This window comes from Cuculus canorus, chromosome 14, assembly GCF_017976375.1.
Source record: "Cuculus canorus isolate bCucCan1 chromosome 14, bCucCan1.pri, whole genome shotgun sequence".
Lineage (NCBI taxonomy): Eukaryota > Metazoa > Chordata > Aves > Cuculiformes > Cuculidae > Cuculus > Cuculus canorus.
This window is the reverse complement of record NC_071414.1, coordinates 6,722,067-6,747,069: the sequence shown is the minus strand read 5'-3', so window position 1 is coordinate 6,747,069 and position 25,003 is coordinate 6,722,067. Positions and strand designations below refer to the sequence as shown.

The 25,003-nt window shown below is 36.1% G+C and overlaps 1 long non-coding RNA gene across 1 annotated transcript in view; it reads left to right on the top strand.

The window, feature by feature from the left end:
* The window catches only part of LOC128853604 (uncharacterized), a 188,044-nt gene that overhangs the window by 121,679 nt on the left and 41,362 nt on the right, over window positions 1-25,003 (top strand). The gene's annotated exons all lie outside the window — the stretch shown is intronic.

Sequence of the window (25,003 nt, the reverse complement as noted above, 5' to 3'; positions counted from 1 at the left end):
AGTTACTGTTACTCTAAACTTTAACATCGCATAGGCATCTAGCAAGTTTATCTACTGCGCTTTGGTTTCTTATGAAACTTGAAGGAGTACCCAGATTAGAAGGTTGAAAGATGAAAACGTTTGCATGAGGAAAATTTAATGAAAAGTGTGAGTTGATGTATGTGAACAGAGCTCAACGCTGCTAAAAGTAATTTAGAAATTCTAGATATACCTTTATGAATGTAACAGAAAACATTTGGCATACTTTGGACAAATAGGACATTACTCTATGAATAAGTAACTTTAAGTTTCCCATTTTTGTGACTGACATTTATGAAGTAGTACGTTGGCTAGAAGACTTGAGTGGTAACACAGTCCTTAACTATGGTTTACTTTTTTTCCGTGTATTCTCTTCCATGAATAAAGTGTTTATATTTTGTATTTTTTTTTGTTGTTGTGGTCCTAAGGATATTTGTTTAAATTAATTAACAAATGTGCATATGTGGTTTAAGCTAACCATGCATTGATTTACTTCAGTTGTAATAAAAATACAGACTTCACAATGATAACTAGTCACAGATCACTAAATGAAAATACAGAGTAATGTAATTTCCATTCTGAAGGAATAGGCAGGAAGAAAAATAATATAATGTACTATCCTCATCTTTCAAAGAGGCATGATATTATGCTTGAGGTACAAATTAGAAGGTCTGTATCTACCTATTAGGCCACTCTCGAATCCTTTCCAAGTTTGGGGCCCATCAGGACAAGGACATTGAGGTGCTGCAGTGGGGCCAGGGAATGGCAATAAAGCTGTGGAGGAGTCTGGAGAACAAGTGTTAGGAAAGGCAGCTGAAGGAGGAACAGGGGCTGTTCTGCCTTGAGAAGAGGAGGCTGAGCGGACTCTGTAGTGTCATCTACAACTGCCTGAAAGGAGGTTGTAGCAAGGTGGCTGTTTGTGTCTTCTCCTAAGTAACAAGTGATAGGATGAGAAGGGAATGGCCTCAGTCTGTACCAGGAGAGATTTAGATTGGCTATTAAGAATAATTTCTTTTAAGTAATGACCAGAATTTTGCAGCACTTATTCCAAGGGTTTTAAGTTTATCTGCCTTATTGTTACTTTGAAATAAGTCACTAAATTAAGCAGTAACCAACAGGTTGGTGGGGTTTTTGTGCACCTAAATAGTATGCCTGAAGTTCTCACTTAATCACTTGTAGTCACGAGTCTTACCCAGTGTGGAAGCTTCTCAATTTGATTTAAATGATTGATGTTGATTATTTAATATTGACATGATTTTTATCTGGAATTCATACCCAGATATTGAAATGAATGCTAGAAATATTATAGCAGCTGTATTGATTACTTTGTTTGGATTTATATCAGGTGTTTTTATCTGAGACTAAGAAGTGTGTTCTGAAGCTCTAATTAACACTTGTGTTTTGACAAACTTGAATTGGCTTTTCTATTAAGAGGATGTAATTTCAAATGTGCTATAAGACGACTTGCAGGCCAAGGATGGTGCATGGCTTAGGCTTCTTAAAAAAACAGTTTAAGATTTTATTACAATAAATATTTTCTGAAGAAAACCCAAGATTAATGCTTGACTCCATATGTAACATCTCTGTATTTTTTAATATACTTCAGGTGTATAGCTGAAACATAACTCACTTCTGGTTTTAATTACATAAATTAGGAGACTGTCTAAAAAAATAGAGCATAAAACTAATTCTTCTACACAACGTTGGATGATATCACTGTCACTTATTACCCAGCTAAACAAAGCTGTCTCTTCTTTTAAAACAAAATCCCCAAGAGCAATAGCACTGTCCTTCCAGGAAAAGTGTGGTGGGAATAGTGAAATGGCATCTATGTCATAGTCTGAGACAGAGTAATCCACTATTGGGCATCTTGTGGAATTTTGGTAAAGAATAAAGATGAGTGTTTGCTGTCTTTTTGTAGTCTCTTCATATTGTGTTTTAAACCAACTGATTTTAAAAACGAAAGTGAAGGCAGTTACTGCTTTGACTCATCTACAATAGTTTAGTCGTGCACATTTCAGACTGGCACTGGCCACGTGAGCTCTTAATAATCATAACCCCTTGAGTTCTTTAATCCATACACATTTATTAATTTGTATGGATACAGTTCTTGATGCAGTACCATGTAGCTCCTTATTACTAAGGAAGCAACAATACTTGAGGGGTAGTAACTGAAGGTCATTCCTACAGTATTTTAAGGAGTGTCTGTGGTTAGAGAGGAGATGAGTTGATTGCACACTGCCAGTGTGTGGAGTAGTAAGACAACCCTTTTGAAATAGTTATCAGGTGTTCTGAACCTGATAAGAATTTTCATTCCAGTCCTGAAAAAATGTCAGAATCAATGCAGACTCTTTAAAACAAAAACACTGGTCCTTTGCACATCTTAAGGTACATCTAAAACATTGAGAAGAAAATAAAATATCTCAGTTTAATTTGAAGAACAAGAACTTTCTTTTGTGTACTCTACTAATGCATTCTCTGAAATCTCTTCCTTTCGCCTTTCATAGAAATGTAGTGTCCTTTCCAATCCTTTCTTGCCCTTTACGTTAACCTATAATTTCACTTTCCGATCTCATCATTGAATGAGGCTCATACCACTTAAAACTCATGCACAAGGGAAGATAAGTAAGAGTACTCTGAAATGTCTAACTCTGTTTGTTCCTTGCCACCTTCCATGCCTTACACACTGTCACGAATAAGCCTTCAATTCTTTCTTTCCCAAGCTTCATGTCACATATGGGCATATGTGACACATATGGGCACATATGAGAAGTACAAACCTGCTGTTGTATATAATGGATTTTTACTGTGGTACAGAAACTAACTACATTATAAAGCAGTAAGAGAAAACAGCTATCTGTGTCTTGTGCTGCATCAAAGTAATATAATTCATGATCTAATGGTTTATGTCTGCAAAGGCAGCTCCTTCTATAAGCCAAGACAAATAATGAGTGTTTTGAGAGACAATATTATTAACTCTGATATTTAATTATGTAATATTTAGAGTATTTGACTATTGCTGAGTCCCATAAACTGTGTAGCCCCATTTAGCAATGAAGTGCTACGAATGCAAAGTTGTTGTTAATAGTAATGAAATGGAAGCGAACATCAGACTTCTTTATTTTATAACCAGATAAATATTAATTGGCAAAATGTGGTGGGAGACAAAACTGTGACTAAGCTCAAGTGAGTTATTTTGGATTCCTTGCTCCAAAGATCAAGTGCAGTATCACCACTGTACTGTGTTTTGAATGCTAATGAAAATAAGTTTTATGTAGTACTGGAATTGTTCTTCATATGTTTTTGCAGCCAAGCAAAAAGGGGCACAAAAAGCCCCTGATAAATCTCATGAGACTGTTTCAGACAATGAAAATGCTCTTCAAGAGTTGTAGTAAACTTACTATAGTGAAAACTCCAAGGTGGGATAAAAAAGCATAGTATGCATTCATGAATTGACTGAGAGATCCATGTACTTGTAGGGAAGTTAGTAGCCCAACTCGTGTTGGGCGCAGTGTGATGCCCTTGTGCATAGACTACAGCAGTTAATTTTGCACTATCGGACCATTTTATATTCAGAAAACGATAGCTCATGTCAAGAGGGTGATGCAGATAAATAGGAGTGAATCAATGACAAACTTATTTCTGCAATGGCAATAAGGGCAGTTGGAGACTATATGGCATTTAGCTGAGAATGGTATATAATTGCAGAACTGGGCCAGATAACGATCCATCAGCAAGTTTCAGTATTTTTTTGCCAGGTACCAGAACCTAGAGTGTTCTTATACTTCAGATTAGAAGCTGTTTTTTCACCCCTTCATAAATATAGCCCTCATTTGCATTATCATCTAGTTCTCTAAATGTCATTTTTTAAATATGAATTTATTAAATGTCATTTGAGCAGGGTAATTTGAATAGTTATTTTCTCCTACCATTATTCTGTTGCCACTATCATATTATTAAGGACATTTTAACTGTTGATTGCTTATGCTACTGATTGGAACCTTTGTTTGTCAATGTTAAAAACAAGCTTTTGTTTATGTGGCCTGATTTCTCTTTCCTCCGTTAGAATCCAATGCAGACAATGGCATATAATTGCAAAATCATAGTACCAATTCTGCTTTGCTGAGAGGCATTTTGTCTTATGCTGAAGATAATTCCTATCTTCTTTCCACCTCAAGCTGGATCTTGGCATCCTTGTGATTTCTTTTCATTTTGTCTCATCAGAAGATTTCCAGAAAAGACTCAATTAATTGCAGCTACCATTGTCACTATCAAATTATCAATCTTCCACAAAATCTCATTCTTTAATTAATGTTGTAGCATATGCGCATTAATCTGTCTGCCACTTCTGCCCTCAAATGAGGCAGATACTTGCAGTGCTTTCTTAAGAAATAATGATAAACTGACTGGCTATGCATGACACCGTGTAACAAATAAGATAGTAGTAACTTTTGTAATCATCGCCATCCTTCTGCTCTTCCGTTGTCAATATTTTTACTCCACATACTGTTAGATCCAAATATTGGAAATGCAATATGCATTTGAAATTTGGCCATTGCACATCTTTGACCAAATGAGCCAGTTGATATGACTTGAAAAAAAAAACCTTTAATTTTATTTTTAAAAAAGGTAGTAATAAAGCAAGATACTCCGTCAGTTCATTATCAGGAATGTACAACTTGGAATTTTCTGTTTATAGGGACATCTAGTGGTGTAGAGGTCTTCTAACTGGGTGGAAGAACCCAATACAAACTTGTTGGAACATGCTAAGAATAAAATGCTGTATGAAAATTAATAAATTAACTCTTTGATAATAGGATTTTGTACTGACCTTAGATCGATGCATTGATTTACAGTAAATGTGTTTTAAGATCTTAGTAAAAAAACACTTTTATAATGTGTCTTGCATAAAAATTATGCATGTATTTTTGCGAATTATCTTTCTTATCCTTTTTTTTCCACTAAAGAAAGTGTAAGACAGTAGTAGCTGTTTGTGTATTGAGGTAAAATACATGCTTTTTTTGAAAGTATAACAATACTAGACAAGTATAAATGGTTCTCAACTGGGTCAATGTGATTAAGTGAAACTGCACCACAAATTTAATCACTCTCCTTTCCCTCCTCACCATCACCAATGTGTTCTAATGCCTTATTCAAGCTTGCTTTTTTTTAAAATACAGTGCTTTAAAAATAGTAGATACTCATGTAGGGATAAGCTGATTGCAGTAGTGTAGTCTAAAGCAACCGAGGGCCACAGGCCATGACCAGGATAGGTTGGCTCTTTTTTAAAGAAACTATTTGTTTATCTGAACATTATCTGAATGTTTATCTGAAACTATTTGTTTATCTAAAATGCCTTTCCAGAAAATTCAGTATGTGCTTCAATTACTTTCCCAATGTTAATATTAACTGGGTTTGCATGTCCCAAATACTGTTTTTCCAACCTGAAATCAAAGTAGATGAAGAGGCAATGTTCTTGTAATCAGTTTTGTTGGATATCCAAGGAAACATTTTCAACTATCCAGGACACTTAGAGCAATCTAGGATTCATTTTATAGGTCACTGAGGATTTTGTTGTAATCACTTGTGCGTACATCTAACAACTGAAACATTGTTGTATGGTGGAACTGTGTTAGTGCAAGATGGGATGTGGGACTTAGCAGAGAAACTTCAAATTTAATTTAAAAAAAGCCTAAACCAAATGTTTGTTCCATCTTTATTGTACAGAAGGATGTAGGCAAGCTGGAAGTGGATATGCGGAGAAAAGAGGATTTCATTGGAATTTTTTTTTTCCACAGACCTCAATGCCTTGTGTTTGAGAAGTTGTGCTTTCTCGCCCTCATTTCTATTCTATGTGGTCAATTCTCTGTTCCTCCTGATAGAGCTCTGACTATTTTGAAGGATTTGGCTAAGCAAAACTGTTGTTGGAGACAGACAAACATAACTCATTCTGGCAGTTAGTGGTTTTTCTGTCATGGTGGGAAGAGCAAGGAAAGACCTGAGAATTAGATGTGAATTTGTAACCTTTATTCAGGGATAAGTATCGAAACCGTTAACTCTGCTCTATGAGGAGTTTGAAAGTTTGTCTGTTGATGAAAAGAGAAATTTCATCTTTTACAAGAAGTGCCTGAATAATTCCTTTTAAAAATAACTGTGTATGTATTTGAGACACTGAAATCAGAGAATTTTTTCTTCATATTTTCTAAACAGACATAGTTGTTTTTCCAAATTAACCATTTGCTCCCGCTGTGCGTGCTTGAAAGTGATACTCACTTTGAACTTTGTGCTGTTTGCTGCTGAGCCTCATTAATAACTGAGTTCATGATGAGCCTCTCAGTATAACAAGGAAGTAGAAATATTTTTTTTTCTTATAGACAGGGACACAAAGCAGAACTTCTCATAAAAGTAAAAAAACTCTACTTGATTGGTTATGCATTATATGACTAATTTTCAATGCTTAAACAGGAGCCTTTCTACACACAGAAACAGAAGTTAAAGAGAAGGTGTTTAACCTCGTTCCTGAACTTGAGTAAATCAGTTGGTGGTCAAGTGGCATTCATGTGTGTTGTTAAGGCTTATGTCTCTGGAGATGTGTACTGATGTTTATCAGTGCTTGCCTCAAATTTTCAGAGAGGCCTGTGAAAAAATAGCATGAATCTTAAAAATCATGGTGTGCTAGGCTTGGATGTATCCTTTCAATCTACGTTCACAACTTGCGTCCAGTGGATACCAAAGTATTCCAGCTGCTAGGGAGAGCCACCGAACATAGTCTCTTCATACTGGACTCCTTTGAAAGGTCTTGAGGGAAGACAAGGGAGGAAATAAACCCTATGTCCTACCTTAACTGCCAGAAATGTAAACAAAAAGAGGTGGAGAAGAAGCAATCCATTTCTGGTAATGAAATCTATATGAATTGCAGGTTTGATTCGAAAAGCACAGCTGTGCTTTAGAAGTCTGGTTTGCTATGAACTCATTAAAGGAATATGCAAATATTGACTGCATTTGAGAGCAACAGCTGTAAAGTCACACTTAAAAAAATCATAAAAAGTGTATTTTTGCTCCAAGATTTATGCTATAGATGTCATGAAGAAAGGTATTTTAATGAAAACAGGTTTTGATTCTTCTGATATTTAAACAACTTGGTACATATTTTATTAGTCTTATTTAGAAGAAATAGTGCTTACAGCAGTACCTGTGGAAAAGATCAACGCATGAGATAGGAAATTGTCAAGTTGTAAGTGCACTTCTATTTCAGCTATTGATTATGATGAATTGTGATCAATAGCTTAACTGGAAGTGTTAGGACAGGGTCTGCACTGCTATCCAGGGTAGATAAGAGTGATCAGGCACCCTGAATAACTCAGAACTTAGTGTCAGCTATGAAGCTTCATAGGACATAGAAAAGCTACCAGAGTAGCCTACCTGAACTGCAAATTATACTGCTGTGATAATGTTGCTGTCAATACTGAAGCTAGGGAAGAGCTAACTGAGAAGGATTTACACTACTTTGGCCTATATCACTCATTATTTTTCCTGTTTTCCTTAGTTCCTTTTCTATAACATAGGGAAATAGTAGTTCACTTAGTTTATAAGGCCTTCTACGTTTTAGGAGTTCCTTTTCTTGTTTGAGGGTTTCTTGATGGAACTTCAGTATAAAAATTAACAGTTGGGAATAGTGTTTTTTTTCTTTTTTCAATCTGTAGGGAATTGACTTCACTAGTGTGGAAATCCCTAATGCTACTGATAATGGATCACATCCGTACCAGGTGCAACTATGCTTGTTCAAATTTCAATTAAATAATTTATCACCATATACACAGTATAAAGGCTGATTTACTTTGTTCCATATTTTTCAGCTGCTTTACCTGGAAGTCCTTGTTCTGTGTTTCATTGTCTAAGTGTCTACTTACCTTAGAGAAGTGTGAAGTACTTGCATGTCTTCCTATTGTACCCTCTGCAGAACAGCAGCAGGAAAATCAATAGGGAGTCACTCTGTCTGATGCTTCAAGAAGCAATATTGAACCATTTATCTTCTTCCTTTGTTAGGTAATATAGAAATAGGTGGTATAAAAAATAAAAGCTAATATATCTGCGCATTCAGGAATTTGCTGAAATTTTTTTCATTATAATTTTGTGATGTACTTGGAACAAATTCTGCTTTGGTAACACTCGTGCAAATCTACCAAAATTAACTAATTACATTATGTTGTTTGCTTTCACATATGTTTTGCATCTTAACAACAGCTGATACTGTTGTAACAAATGTAAGTTTTACCTTTGAACTGTGAAGTGATTAGCACAGTGAATTTGTTTATTTCTTGTTTTGTCATTTGCTAAATACACAAGCTTACAACTAAGACTTTTGGCGTTAAAATAACTAAGTTCATGTCTGGCTTAGTAGTGCATTATATTCCCTTAGCGTCATATTCTTTTACTGTCACACAAACGGCACCTTGTTTGAGTTAAATTTCGAATATACTGCTTCAATGAGATCTCTGTATGAATTAAGACTCCTCTGATTCACACTTTTCATTAGACTATGAAGTAAAAAATAGAAATGATGTATATTAAAGACCTTTGTTGTAATCTTATTAATTTATTTTCAAGATGTAAACAGCTGTTGTTAAAGCTATTTTACGATAATCTTTCTATCCCTTCCATAAATTATTACTGAGAAGATCATAGCAGGAATTAGTAGTTTAGGAATCTAAGATGTTCCTAGTGTTGTGCTGCCCACAAAGGTAATATGCTAATCTTTATTTTTAATTACTATTATACAAGCATTCAAACTATACTGTTACTAGTTAACACATTTTGAAATAGTGTTCTAGGTATACAGGTATACAGGTATGAGAAGGCAATGATGCATTAGTTTTTTTCCTTCACTATTACAAACTTAGAAAAATAAGGATATATTTTTAAAATATATAAATGAGCATGAAATGAAAATATTTGAAAATAGAAATTCTCAAGGAATGATCTTATTAATAAAACGTGCATCACTAGGTAAGTGCAAATCAAAGCTGGAATGAAAGATTTTTGTTGTTTCTAGTGCATAGGTATATGTAATTATTTGCGTTATGTTTTGAAGTGTTTGGCTTCTGAAAGTAGTTGACAATGCATACAGTCCTAACTAATCTAATTGAACATTGATGCCTCGGTCTTTTTCATGGTGTTTTTCCTGATCAAAAGAGGTGTGAAGCTAGGTGTGCTCAATTTGAGTAAACAGTTCTGGTGTATTAACAAATCCCAATGAATGTGAATCTAAAGACAAGCCTGGAATTTCACTGTTATTTCCACTTGGTGTACTCATTTTCATTGTCATGTGTTTAGCATATGTCATGGTCCCTTATCTTTTCCTTGCATTTTTATAACATGGTAGCAAGTTTTCCCTTAAAGAAAAGGGGAAAGCATTGTGAAAAGAGATGTAAACTGCTTCCAAGGCGCTCTAAAACCATGATTGTCCACAAGGGTTCTCTGAGCAAGATAGTGATCTGAAGCATTTAATTTTTTTTTTTTATCTGATCATCTCCTAATGATCGAAGAATATCTCCTTAAGTAATAAAACCTGAAAGTCAAGAATAAAGAACAATGCATAAACAACATCATCCTTTCAGAATAGACAGAAGTAATAAACTGATATTTTAATTTTTGGAGTAGGTCTTTATTTTTGCAGTGCAAAGACAGGGGAAGGCAGTTTGATGGTTTAGCTATCAGCTGGATTCCTCTGCATGTCTTCAGCTTCTCTTGTTACCTGGATTTGCCTTTTTATTTTTATATCTAGACAGTAATGATGAATGTGTAAAATAAATAAAAGAATACACAGGAGCTTAATTATTTACCTGTGTAATTTCTTGGACAATTTACCAAAGCACAAAATCAGCTATATTTTCTAAAATAATAGTTCTTTATATGAATGGTCCATGGTACTTCGTCCATGTTTTCTCAGTTGATGGAGGGGTACTGTGGCATTCATGAAAATAAATCTTCTTCAAGTATATAGTGATACAAAAGCAGCAGCGTTTTACTTGCCAAATCCCCTGTGCTTAGTTAGAAGCTCAAATATTTTCTAAGGCTTTCCAGTATAAATTAGACTATCTCCAGATGTTTTGGTGCGTTGAATGCTGAAGTTCAAATTCACTTTTAATGAACCATACTTTAACGTCAGTCTCTCCTGTCTACTTAAATGACAAAGAGCTCATCTGACTTTGTAATGAATCCCACAACTGTATCGTTTATTGAGCCTCTGTCTCAGCGTTGTGCTGGTCCACGTTAAGGTAGGTTGGCAGTCTAACTGCATTGAAGACTTATTAGCAAAGCTACAGAATGTGAAGGAATGACATCCAACACAGCAGGAGGTGCTGGAGTTTTTTTACTGAGGAGAACTGTTGTGATAGGTAGGAGATAGGTTAAGAGCACTTAAAAATGGCATGGTAGGTCGTGGTAATGCATGAGGAAATCTGCAGCACAAAACCTAATCCTAAACTGTGCAGTGCCTGACAGAGGCAGTAATCGGGTCTGAATAGACAATATATGTGCTTCTTGGTAGTGTGTAAGAGACCAGTATAGGTGATCAACAATGTGTATAAATCAATTGGCTTTAAGAAATTAAAAGAAGATGCTAGTAGTAGTTTTACTACATAAAAGAAATCAAGAGAATATGTATATATATACAAGGAATGAGAAGTTAGTAGAAGAGAGTGTGGGGTGTACTGAGGTGCACATGAAAAATTAAATGCTGTCAGAACATTGTCTACATATTAACTTATGCTCTGTAAGAGACAGCTCGGAAATAAGTTGTAGATAGATGGATGTGTAGAGTGAAGACTAACAAATCAGAAAATGAAGGAGAAACTTCCTGGCACTTTAAAAGGCAGTGGCAACCTGAAAATAATTATCGTTGTATGTTTTGGAAATAGAGAGGCATTGGAGTAGGCTAAGCAATGGTCAGTGTTTATGAAAGATTTGAAAGAAGTACAAAGTTCTGCCTCCACCCTTGTGCTCAGTAGTGAAGCAGATATTGGAAGTAAATGCCAATTGAGGAACGGTTCTGAAATTAATAAGTAGCAAGATGTACTTTTCCATCTGTCTATATTGTTTTGTTTATATTTTATGATATTTATTTATATTATTTATATTGCTTTATTTATAAAACAATATAAAGTAATGTTTCCATTTCCTGACGTATTTAGTGATAGTGATCCCATTTGTTTCAGGTGGTGCAAGTAATGGTAGTTCTGACTGTGAAAGACTGTGTCCCCTCTCACAGTGCTAGACATCAAGTTTCTGGGTTTGCTATGGGTTTGCTTTTGTTCGTTTGAGGTGAAACGTTGTTCTTCCTCTATCTTGATATGGGCTCTGATTTTTTACTGTAGTGCTCTCATTTCAAAATAATTTAAATTTCTCTTGGAGACTTAAAAATACCAAGTCTATGCACTGACTAGTCTTTACAGTGATGTAGGATACCCATCAAAATGTGTTTTATTGTATTCAATTAAAATATAGAACAGTGGCAAGCAGACAAGGAGGTGAAGTGCTTGTCCCATTTGATGTTTCTGTTGAAATCTGCATTAACTGAATATTGTCTGGGTGAGCATTTGCACCAGTCTTTACACTTGTGTGTACCACCAAATATTGCTTTTAGTCCTTAATCTTCCTATACAGCAGTTCTCTTATCTGCACAGATAGCGCATTCCAAAGGAGTCTTCAGTTGCCAATAGGCTTACTTGTATGGCCTGCAAGCAGTCATGGATTCTGAGGGCTGGAAGCTGGCATACATAGGCACAGAGTGCTGTGAGCAGAGTTGATGTGGAATCATGCTCTCTGTTAAATCAGAGTTGTTGAAAATTATACTTATGAGGCTGTGATCCATGTGAGATTGGGATGGTGTGTAGAGGATGCCTGTGTTAGCTGGAGAAATTGTATAGAGGCATCAAGTGCCTTCTTGGGGAAAAGTGGCTTATCCTAAAGCATTCTTTTAATTTCCTCAGCAGGAAAGGGTCCATTGCATCAGATAAACGAGTATTTTGGACTAACTAGTTATACATGCCAACTATCTAGAGTAGAGAAGGAAGCACGGCTACTCAGGAACATATTTCACGGTTGTTCTTGTTCACCTAAGAATTCTGCTTTTTTAGCTTCAAAATAGAACTTTTAGCTGAAGAACAGTGGAAATGTCATTGCTTGGAACTTGGGTATCCTCTGAGAAATAAACTGGGAAGGAGAGAGAGAGGCAGAAAGGCGTGCTAGGTGAAGGTAGTCTTCAGTAGTAGGAGTAATTTCTTAAATGTTAGTGTGATCTCATGCAAAAATGTTTGCTGTCTGTAGACACGATCGGTGCATCCATAGAAGTTGACTTTCCTGTACAAACTATGGTACTGCCATCTTTTAAGGCACTGGATTTGAAAAAGATGAATCTTGAAAAAACCTCTGTTTTGGTGCCCTTTAGTTAGAATTATCAATCCAAATCTCCAAACCCTGCATGCCTTTGCTTACTAGGCTCTGCCTTATGTCAGTCATCTTCCAGCTTGTTGGATCTGCACATATTTGCTTTATGCTTGTAAATGTTCTGAGGGATATAAGTGGTGAGCCAGTTTTGAACATGAACAACAAAAAGAAAACAGAAATCTAACACCACTTAGAAATCTATCATTTGGTTGCAGAAGCCTAGAGGAAATAGAAATATCTTTTGTTTACCCTGTATTTATTACCTGTCTTCTTCCTTTTATTAAATTTGTATCTAAAATTCAGTTGTCTATTCAGTAAATGCTCGTGTTAGTCAGATTTTTTAGATGATAAAAATATTGATTTACTGTTACAGAGATTAGAAACAAATTCTCCAGCATATGTGAAAATACTCAGTTGATGATTTTATCTTGCAAGGTTTTCCTTTTCTACTGTGTCTGTGTGTGACTTGAAAATGTGTTGTACATGATGAGTGAACTAGAGATGCTTAAGCAGTGAAAGCAGTTTCTTTTTTTCAAGGCTTAATATCTTTGAGGGTGTCCTGTGTACCAACATCAGTAAATACATCATGCTGAATGCACAGTCCCCAGCTATATTCAATTGAATAAACAGAGGTTGAGTAAATAAGGCTATGAAAAAACAGTAAAACAGTAGTCTGTTTTGTTCTTGGGATGTCATGCTATATCCATTAGATGCAAAGCGATGCTAAAATTGTAATTTCTATTGTCATAGGGGAAAAACAAAGCTACAGAAGGGTAGTGTTCTGTATTGTATTCCATTCATATTCCAATTAACCTTGGAGATTGAGAGCTGTACTCTTTAGCCTATGTAACCACATAAATTAGAGGAAGTGAGTAAGGACTACTGTGTAGCTGTGTTGTTTCTTTTGTCGTGCTGTACTTCTAGTTTCAAAAGATTTAATGTCAGGTCATCTCCTTCAATGGAGGGTTGCATTTGCTGTAGCAGCAAGGATTTTTATTCTTATCCAGGCAGGATGCCTTGTGAAGAGATGCCATATTGGGCATATGTACTTTTAGAGGGCTCTGAACTTATTCCAGACGTGTGGAAATCAGACAGTGAGTGATGGCTCTTTGGGTTAGAACTGAAGGCATCTTTACTGCTCAATCAAAGGAGATGAAGCACTTAATGGCATCAGTACTTTGCTGTCATCTCATAGCTGAGTGAAAATCTGGTCATTAATTTTGAGTTGGCTTTAGGTGTTTTGGGTTTTTGAGGGGCAGAGTGTTGTTAAGAGACCTGTTTTGGCAGGACCGTGTGTTAAGTGATGAACGCAGTAGCTCATCACTTTAAGGACCTCGTTTCTTGAGGTAACAAGGCTTGGGACAAAGCAGTGCGTCTCAAGGCCTCGGTGTACTCTGTCTCTTTTTAGCAACTTATCAACAGATGACTTGATTACAACCAAATTGAGTGTAAGAGTATTAAGGTATGGTGCATGCAGGAATTTTGGAAACTTAGACCTAGCTGCTTAGAAGAAAAATTGTTGTTGGTACATGGACCTCACATGCAGAAGCTACGAATGCCTTAACTGTAGGACAAGTCTGTGACATTGTGCACTTTCAGTGAATACAATATCCAACTAGAACAGACGGAAAAAATGGAAGAACAGATTGCATTCCTTCTCTTGTTATAGAAACAGTACTTCTTACTTTAAAATGTAATGGGAATAACCTTTGGATTATTTAGCTGCCTAGGTAAATTATGATTACTTATATATCTGCATACATATTTAATGGTTTGGTTCAGGCCAAAGGGACTTCAGTTGGCAGTTGTACCTGCCTGTACATAGCCAGATATGTGACCAATGAGCAACACATAACTTGTGTTAGCCACTAAGTGGCCTTTCTGTACCAGCAGACCAGCCTTACTCCTTTGCCTATAACACATTTCTTTAAGGTACATTTGTTTCAGCAATAACACTGCAAACAAAACATCATAGCTGTGTTTCACATCCCTTACCTATAAATGAGATATAAAGGTAGAATTTGGTGTTTGTGGTTTACCTTTTGAGTTAATATTTCTTCTTGTTTGTGAGTCCTTAATGATGCAGACGTGTTCTTTCCCTTCTACACAAAGTAGATGTCTTACCCACTCTGTCCTATACTGTGGCCATGCATACTGCCTGCAGATGTGTTTGTGCTCACCCTGTTGGTAACACAGGGTTATTCAGTACATAATTAAGTTTCTGGTGATAATGACAATTTTCCTCTTTATCTTGTCTTAACACTAAGATCATGGAGATTGCTAATTAGCGCTCACAACCTTATGTAGGTGGCCTAAATGGGCTGCTCTGCAGCAAGGCTGGGTTCTTGTTTATAAGCCTTTTGTAGAACTGGAGCTGAAATTGAATTGGGACCTCTTAGTTGTCATCAGCATCAGTAGTTTTCCCAGATGTCAGATGGTTAAATCTCTGCTTTTGGAGTAATGTATAGATAAGACTAAATCAGAATCTTCCAGACAGGAATATCTATAACCTTTGTGGCTATTCAGCTTTTAATGTGCTGGAACCTTTTACATAAATATTAATACAGTTGTTAAATATCATTAACTACTGACTTTTTCTTCTGAATGTTTTAAGACCATTGAACTTGTAATCCTCTGTACACTCTCCCCTCACATAATAATGGGCTCAGTGTAATGGCTTTGGTGTTCTATTCTGAAACATCATCCCTGCAAGGCCATTGCACATACACGCTTTGGGGAGAGATGAGTGCTGAAGCTTTTGCCTACTTCATCTCTGATTTTTTTTTTTTTCTGCTTTACTTCTTCATACTTTGTCCAATTATCCATACTGTGTGTCACAGGTTAACTCTCTATTTGTGATTTTGTATATTTCAGTCAAATCTCCTGTCCTTCATGCCTGATACTTCACGTTTGCCAGTGTTATGTTTTACTTTGGGGTTTTTTTGTAGCACATTGCATCCGGGTTTGCTGTTATTTTTATGTGCTGTTTGATCTTCAGTTACTTCCAATTTAGTTTGCTAGTAAATGCAACTTAGTTTGTCAGGGCTGTTTTTTCTGTGTTGTACTTGTTATCTATATTGACTTTGACCTGTAAGTGTAGGGATGAGCTTGACTCCAGCTCAGTTCAACAGAAAAGGAAACACTGCTGAATTCATCGCTAAGAGTACTTGTGGTTATGGTCTTGTTGCTTACGATCCCCTCCCCTTAGTTTTGTTACCATCCTGTAAAATATATCCGAAGTCTTCAGGTAGAACATATTTTAAAACCTAACATGCCAGACAGGCTTTATTTTAAATACCCAAAAGGCTTAGTTTCTCCAACGCTTATCCTATCTTTCATGTTTAGTTTTATTAAAGATACTATTTCTGTGTAGGTCTGATCAGCCAGCTTACAGAATATTATGGCAAGAACATAGTATCATGAAAATATGCAGTATAAGATGTGATTTTAATTGTGTTAAAAAGTATATGTAAGGAAGTGTTATAGTACTTATTTGCTTCTTTCTTAAAATCAGTTTTTTCAAACTATTGAGGACAGATTCTGCTGTTTCAATGAGAAAGTGGCCTACAGTCTATGAAAAGCAGTACGTCACTTGATTTATTTTACATACGTTTAGTGCAGGAAGCTTATGTGTTAATAAGTTTATTTTGGGCAGCTTGTGAAAACAAAATTACTTAGTAAAAAAATTGAAGATGTTTTATCTAGCAAGATAATTCTTCAGAGGAATTGCATTTTTAAGAGGAAATATTTAATAAGATACAAAATAATTCAAAGATGCTGCATGAAAGACAGTTAGGCATTCCTACCTCCAAAAGGACTTTTTGGCATCTGTAACATACATGCTTGTAGAAGGAGAACTCGTTTATAATTAACCCTGTGCTACAAAACTGTTAATTTTGGGAAAAACAGGAAAACGTGTTTATTTTTCTAATTGAGAAATAGGTGTGTGGTATGTCAAGTTTACATTTTTCAAAATGGAAGCAACATCTAAAATGTTTTTGTGTAACATGTGTATTACTAGACTTTAAGTGGATGTCCTCATGTGCACGTGTGTGCGTACTGTAGTGTGTTGTCACCTGTATAGTTAGAAAAGTCAAAGGATTGACTACGTACATGCAATTCGATGCAGCTGTATTGGCTTGTGCGTACCTGATACCTTTCACAAATTACTTGGTCTATATAAATAAATAGAAATATTTTATTGCTGAATAGGAGACTAAATTAATGTCTGTGTGGGTCTTTGGCCTGAAGTTGCTTTGATAAATGTTTGCATGAGAAAATATTGAAGAACATTGTTTATTTGTCTGTGCTTGTTTCTTACTCTTGTTTCTTCACTACAGTTCTTCAGAAAAAACATATGAAGTGTCAATGATATCTAATGGAATTTAACTAGAAAGTGATCAGTAATCTCAACTTCATGGTCTTCTTGACTTCTGATGAAAAATTAAGCTTTCTTTTCAGTCTTTCTCAGAAGCTTAAATATCCCTAAGTGAAACCCTGTTCAGTGGAGATTTAAGTTATCCTGTTCAGGCACGTGTTTACAATCTGTTCCTGACCAGGGAGCTTTTCCTGCTATCAACACCTTCACAATTATTTGTGTGTTTTTGAGTTTGTGTGGTTCTTTACATCACTGCTCTCTTAGTTTAAAAAAATACGTGTGTGTGTGTGTGTGTGTGTATATATATATATGTATCTCGACAACTGACTTTTCAAATTGTCCATGAAAAATGAGAATGACATGATAGGTAGCCCAGTCCTGAAATTTTGAATGACATGCATCATTGGTACTAGTTTAATTATCTAACTATTATTGTCCTTCTCCTTTCTGTTTCTTTCCAATAAGTGTCAGGGAAAAGTAGCTTTCGGGGTGTGGTTGTGTGTTAGAGAAACTCTGATGTCTTGTAGGAACAATTCATTTGTTGTTGCAGCAGGAATAGCTGGGAGGAAACTGTTCTTCTAGACTAAAGCACAAGAATTGTTGTAGGCACCAGAAAAGGTAACATGCACCGAAATATGGAGAAAAATACAAACGCTATGAGAGGTTATTTTTGTTTGTCATTTATGAAAGGTGATTTTCCAAAGGTTCCCTATAATGCAACTAAGATGCTTATAGTGTTTTCTCTCTTCTGGTTGTGCTTGAGACTGCATGCTGCTATAATTTGGGAGCTTTATATAATTTGAGACTATGCTTCTCATGGATAATTGTTCTTTGCAGGGAGTCTTGTTCTTTCAAAGTGATGTACGGCTGTACGAGCTTCTCTCTTGCAGCTGCTTTTTTTTTTTTAAATGTTATGTCCTCTCTTCAGTTAGTATGGAATGCAGAACAATGCAAAATTTCTTTGGAATACAATTGCCTTATACATATTGATATTGTGTATTTTTTTTTTTTTTGTGGCTTCAAACTAATCTCAGTGTTTTAGTTTGTGAGATTTATGAATTCGTATGGAAACTATTTTTAGTACTATAACATGATCAATTAATAATTTTTATTTATTAAATCTGACTGAAGTATAAATCTGTTTGAAGTGCTTGACTTCTTATATAACCATTTCGGTTATAGAGTTGGTGGGACTTGGGGTGGCATAGCTGTTTTAATGTATTCTTGTAACACCTGTTGCTTATAGTCATTTGTTGGACCATCTTTCAAACAGGAAAAGTGAATAATGGAGGTTTATGAGAAACCTAAGTATAGAAGCAAATAGAAATTTTCTAGCACAGAAGTTTTATATAGATAATGTGAAAATACAGAAAAATAATAACAGAATTGTCTTGCTTTTTCTTGTACTAGTACTTCCTTGCTTTTTCCTAAGTTTTGTTTGCTTGCTGGTTCTACTTCTAATTTATTGATCCCTTTTGCAGCATGGCCTCACAAAATAAGTTCTACAAACAGGCAGTGAACCATAATCTGGAGCGGTGACCTTTTTCAGCCAGTTTTGTCTGAATAAAAATGTGCTACACTTCTATTTTATTTACTTAATATGTATTGTAACAGCAACAGCTGCCCTTAAACTCTGAGTTGCACTGATGTGCAAATGCCATTGTTGTTCTGCTTCCTTGGGGCGCTGCTGGTGTATCAGGTTATGTAAATCCTCTTCCTAGCAAGCAGTAAACTAAGTGACCCTTGTAATCCTCAGTTTAGGGAGACATAAATCAGTCTTCAGTGGCTTTATAATTGATTTACTTGTGACCCGTGTTAAACGTCTCGTCTACATCTGCTTATCACTTATGAGCTATCGTGTGGCTGATCCAAACTATGTTAGTAACTTTTCTTCATAGCTCAGCTTTGAGTGGCTTATCCGTTTCTGTATATCCAGGTTTGGCTCAAACCTAGTGTGATGCACAAAGGTACTTGTTCAGCTTTGCTACTCTCTTCCATGTTTTAAGAGCTTCGCCTTCCACAGAGGTTTTAACTGTTGTGCACTTTCATCTGGAGTAGTTTTCCTTACTTGCTTCCTTTGCATTAGGAGATGTTTTTTTGTGTTTGTTTAGAGTTTATGAACTTTGCAGGGGCTTAGCTTATGAACAGAAGAATTAGTGGTTCATAACAAGAACTTTGCAGGTGGTGTTTCATTATATATACACCATGCAAGCAGATTTGCATGTTATATTTAACGAGATGTAGGATTTAAATATCCTTTTCTTTTTTTTTTTTTTTTGCTGTGACAAAGCTACAGAAAACACTGATGTTCTGTGTCTCGGTATGAGCTGTGTTAAGCTTATTTAGGTGACCCACATCAAGGTGAATGCATCTCCTAGCCTAGTTTGACTGTGAGAGGTTGGCATAGACCAGAGATTTCCTTAGGTTCTGTCTGCATTTTAACTCTGGATGATTATTTTTTATAAGACTGGAAACGATGGCAGTCACTGAGATGTGAAATTCTATATGCATATGACTATTGGTTTGTAAATAAAAATTCCGCCCCATGGGAGTTTGATTATAGTTAAGGGGTGACTTGTACCATGTACGAAGAAAGTTTGGTATATGCAAATTAGTTGTCTCTGAGATGATTAATTTTCAACTCCTCTGACATAATTTCACAGAAAATACTTTAGAATCTGAGCTGATATTTGGTTTTCCCTGAACAAGTGGCTGAAGGGCGAATGTTTTTAGATATATATAATTTTTTCTTTAAGTGGGCAGAATGCAGTTCAGCTGTAAATGAGCACATCTTTTAAAAACATCCTAAATCAAAAAAAAAGCAAGGGAAATATTAGTGTAAAAAGTTGAAGGCTAAGTAAGGTACGACAGAAAAGTGACTTTATAGAATGACTATGATTTAAAAAGAAGGGTTTCAGGAACAAAAGAAAAATTCTCTTTATATCATGTGGCTTGATGTGCAGTGAAAGGGATTAAATTGAATATTGATTTTAGGAAAGGTATGACTATGCTGTTAAAATGATGAAGATAAAAAAAAAAGTAAAAACCCCACAACCAAAAAACCCCATACAAGAAAAGAATGAGAGAATTGATCACGAAGCAGAGTTGCAATTGAGGGTCATTCTGGTTGCTACATTCTTAAGGGAGTCATGGTTTCTGTAGCTGTCAGAAACACATTAGGCTGATGATGATGATCAAAGAAAAGATATTAGAGTCTTTCATAGTGGGGGTAAGAATGAAAGATTATTGATGAAGGATTTCTACCTAAAAAAACTTAAGCAGTAATAGAGAACTAATGTCCAGTGTGATGAAGAATGAAATGCAAGGTAGTAAAGAGTGTGGAGAGACTAGGACATACCTCAAGCTGGTAAAAAATACGATAGATAGGAGAATTAGTCATTCCTAATTAATTATGTGCAGTTTAATTCACCAGACTGCACCTTGAGTAACAGAAATTATTCTGATAGAAAAACATAATTTAGTTTTCAAATGGTTGTAGAAATAATTGGCTAATGAAAGTCAAAGTAACTATGCCATGGAAGCCTCAAAAATGGTCCAGGCTGGGAGACGTGGTTTCTTTAATAGCACTCTCAAGTATATGTAGAAATGGTTTGATGTCATAATTCTGAATGGGTATTTCGTGTAGATGTGCACTAGAAAAGGTTAATCTAACATTGCCCTTTTCACAATACTGGCCATCAGCTACTGTTTTCTTTTCTCAGCATAAGAAGTGCTCGTGTCCTCCTCCTCAACAATGGCTGAAGCGCAGCTTTTGTATTTGTTTCATTGCCTTCTCCCTTCCAACATATAAATGTCCGTAACAGCTGTATTTTCACCCAGCTGTAGGCAAGAAGAGGAGATTGCAACATTTGACTTTACCTTTTATAGTGTGTTATGAGGCATAAGATGGTTTTGGTTCGTCAGGCCAGAAGAGAGTATGAGTGTATATTGGTGAGTATGATTTTAGTATTGAGACTCAATCTACGTACTAGTGTTCCCAATCAGAATCCTTTGTGGAAGAACAGAGAGCTGACTTTTCAGGCTTTATTCAAAGACCTGTTGTGGATGGTGTGGGGAGACCAACAAACACAGACTGTTAAATTGCCACAGATTCAGTGTCAGGACATAGACTTTCCGGGTATATTCAGGGTTTGCATGAAGTAGGTCTGCTGAGGAGGGGACCGAAGGGCATTGGGTACCACCTTAGGATATCCCAAGGCCATCAAAAGATAGAGTTGCTGAAATGTGTCTGGAGGAGGGCAACAAAACTGATTAAGGATCTGGAGCACACATCTTACAGGGAGCAGCTGAGGGAACTGAAGGAGTTTAGTGTAGAGGAGAGGAGGCTGAGGGGTGACCTTACTGCTCTCTACAACTGTCTGAAAGGAGATTGTAGATAGGTGGGTGCTGGCCTCTTCTCCCGAGTAACAAGTGACAGGACTAGAGGAAGTGCCTTAAGTTGTGCCAGGGGAGGTTTAGATTGGATATTAGGAAAAAAATCTTAGTGAAAGAGTGGTCAAACTGGTTAGAGTGGTTAGAAGAAGCTGCCCAGGGAAGTGGTGGAGTTGCAGTCTCTATCGTGGCGCTTCTAGGATGTGGTTTAGTAGGCACAGTGGTGCTGGGCTGATGGTTGGTCTGCATGATCTTAGATGCCTTTTTCCATCTTAATGTTTTTATGATTCTATAAAGTCAGATAAATCATGTGTCTTTAGACATGCTAAGAAACCTCTTTGAGGGACACTTACAGCAAATGATGTGAGCTCTTTGCTGTCTTTAAACAGAGCTGTATACTGGGAAAAAATATAGGGAAATGCAGATGTAAAAAAGTAAACACTGCTGCATATGGTTTTATGTGATACCAATGCTAAGGTTAAGGAATTAAAAATGAGTGGAATATAAGATCAGCCTTGTGAAGATGTAACTGGAAATAAGGACTGCTGTCTAGACGTGATGTGGGAATCCTACACATATTTCAGTATTTACAGTGATTTAATTAATGACAGCTAATGCTTAAGCCATTTTACAGCTGTTTCAAATTATATTCTCTACAAGGTGTGAAGGTGTTTATTGTTATTATTTCTTTGGTTGGTTTCGAGTGCTGTTGTTTTAGTATCACCTTCACATTCAGGAGGAGAAGTCAGACAGGCTAACAGAGTTTTTAGTGTGGAATCACTATTTTCTGTTGATGTTATCAAATGATATGCATACTGTCTTGTGAAAACGTTGCTTTAGATGCTGAGCATATCTCAAGAAATTTATCCCTGACTTTCCCACCCCCCCTTCTGTTAATCATATTTAAGCAATTCTGCTTACTGACTGGAAAAGCAAATTTGCCTTGTCCTTTATGTGCTGTATTTATCCTTCATGAATATCCACAAAATTCAGCGGGGATTTGGCCAAGACGGTTGGATCATTCCTCTCAGAGAAGAAATATGTAAATTTGGGAAGGTGGTGCTGTTTGTACAAGATCTAAAAGCAGCTTTTGGAATTTGCTGGGTAGACTTGTGTAGCTTTAAGTAAGGAGATTATGTAAAATGCTGACTAAAGCTGAGAGCTTGCACAGGCTCTGCCTAGCAGCCGAGCAGCGTAAAAGAAATTAATAAGTACCTTTAGAGATCTCCCAAGGCAACAACTTCTCAGTAAAACATTTTGGTTTCCTTGTTTGGCCATTAGTTACCCCAACTTTCCCCATTACTTTTGTGTCAATCCTGTGTTCATCTTTAATACATTAATATGAGCTTTCTTCTCTCTAGGATATACTTTTCCGTGTGTTTTTTTTATTTTCTGAACACTGGAGAGGTATTTCCTTACCCTTATATCCATCCCACTCAATGAAAAATAAAACATTAGTATTAGAAGTTGTATTTACATGTTGATTGAAAAAAATTACATACAAGCAACCGATAGAGTTGGGTTGGCTTTATTTGTGTTTTATTCTGGGGTGCCTTAACTAATTGAGAAATTGATTGTATTTTTTATCAGTACACAGAGATAAGAATAAAGTAAGTACCTTGAGTTGGAATTAAAATCTTTAATTAAAACCTGAATAGAACTTCATAAAAATATTTAGGTAAACTCAACTGTTTCAGTAAAAGTTTCAGTGAACTAGTGCCTAGTTTGACTTTTGGTTGGACTATTTTCCATGGTCATTTATATTCCCATTAAAACATTGTGAGACAATACATCCGATGGATGAAAAGAATGTGCTCATGTGTAACCCATTTAATGCTTTGCAACAGTACTGGAGAGAACTCCACATTAGGAATAAACTGCCCTGCTCAGTGGCAGCCACTGCCTCTCCTACCCGAAATGATCTCCCTGCAGGGCTGCACCAGGGGACAGCAGGGGTGATGTGAGCAGGATTTGGACACTGTGTGCTTGAAAAATTGCTGCTCCACAGAGGAAGCCCTGGCTGCTGCTGTGTGGGGGAGCAGAACGTGCCTACAGCCAGTCAGGAATTTATTTGCCCTGAGGAGGATAAATAGAAGAGTTCTTCTAAACAGGCATAAAAAACAGAGATCCTGATGTGTTTCTTTGCATTACAAGATTATAGGGACCTGAAGAGTATGACTTTTGCAAGCAAATGCGTGCAACTGGCTAGAATATTGTGCCAGAACTCGATGTATGGAGTTCAGTAGGATCACTGAACAAGTGGTTACCTGGCGTATCTCAGTTTATATCCGACTTGCATTGTGTACATCAGGTTCTCACATATCATTACTATATTTGAGATATTTTGCTAATAAGCTATTGTACAAATTTGTCTTTTTTAATTCAGTCACTTGACAAATATAATGGGTGTAAAAATCGAATTGAGGCCAATCCTGTCTTCAATAAAGCTTTGAAGAATAGGAGTACTATTGAAGCAAATGGACATCATAAGCATTCTCAGTTCATTATTGAATACAGTATATTAGAGAAGCATTAATATAAGAACTACCTTTTGATCATACTTCTTGGCTAGCAACTTAGTTTGAGTGTACAGTTCCTTTTTTATGAGCTTTCATGACAAACATCAAAGAAACGAATGTTGCTATAAACTTCTGTTTGTAGAAAGTGTATAGAAAGTATCCCTCGTTAATTCAGAACCAGTGAATTGGTTGTCAAAGACAGCTGCTGTGAATTCTAATAATTGCCTAATTAATCTAATGATCTATATTTTGGATCATGATCAAACTAATACATTTCTGCACTTGTGTTGGAGTCTGCTGCTGGGTTGTCTTGATACTGGTTTTACATGGTGACTTTTAAAATTGAAATATGCTTAAGTGTGTTAATAAAGCTGAGCAAAAAGAGTAGTTTTCCAGTAACTCAATTATTCTTGGTAGATGTTTCGAAATACATGATCTCACGAATGTGGGGGAGGGTTATTATGATGCAGTTGGCAGGATTATATTTAACTATTAGAGTTCTGTTAACTGCTCTTTCTTACATATTGTTGTCATACCCAGGCAGAGAGTATACTCAAGTATTGATTTGGGAGGTGGCAATTTTAGGAGATGAAGTATTTTTGTGGCTCCAAGAGTGGCCAAACTATGTGCTGATATTTTGGGATTATCAGTCTACTTTGTATAGTTATTCTGATACGTCTTCCAAAACTGAAGATGCTCTTTTGGTTGTTTAGTTTATAGACAGCTCTGTAGTTGGAAGAATTAAAAACAGAGCATAGAGTACATCTCCCTGAAGGAGATCAGAGCAAATTAATCTGTCAAGCATAGATCTGTGCATAATGAGTTAAACTAATATGGGCTCATTTTAAAACAAATCAAATTATTAAATATGTTTAACCTAATTGATATGCTCTTGCTAAATTATAGGCTAAAGAGAAATAGTACAGTTAGAAATACACTATTAATAGATACCTACTCTAACTTTGTAGATTTAACTTCATATCATTATTATCTTTCTGGGAGTAGTAGAAAATATCAGAGAGTAAATTAGAGTTGGAAAATAAATGGCATCAAGGCGAGGTTTTGTTTTTATTGCAAACATTTACTCCCCTGCACTTTCTGTAAGCCCTTGAGCAGGACCAAACAGTGAATCAGAAGATCCTTGTGTTTTATGAAGAAAAAAAAAAAAAGCCAGTTCCTGATATATGCAGAGAACTGAGAAACAAGACTAGTTTTGCCAATTGAGCACTTTTCGCCATCACTTGAATGT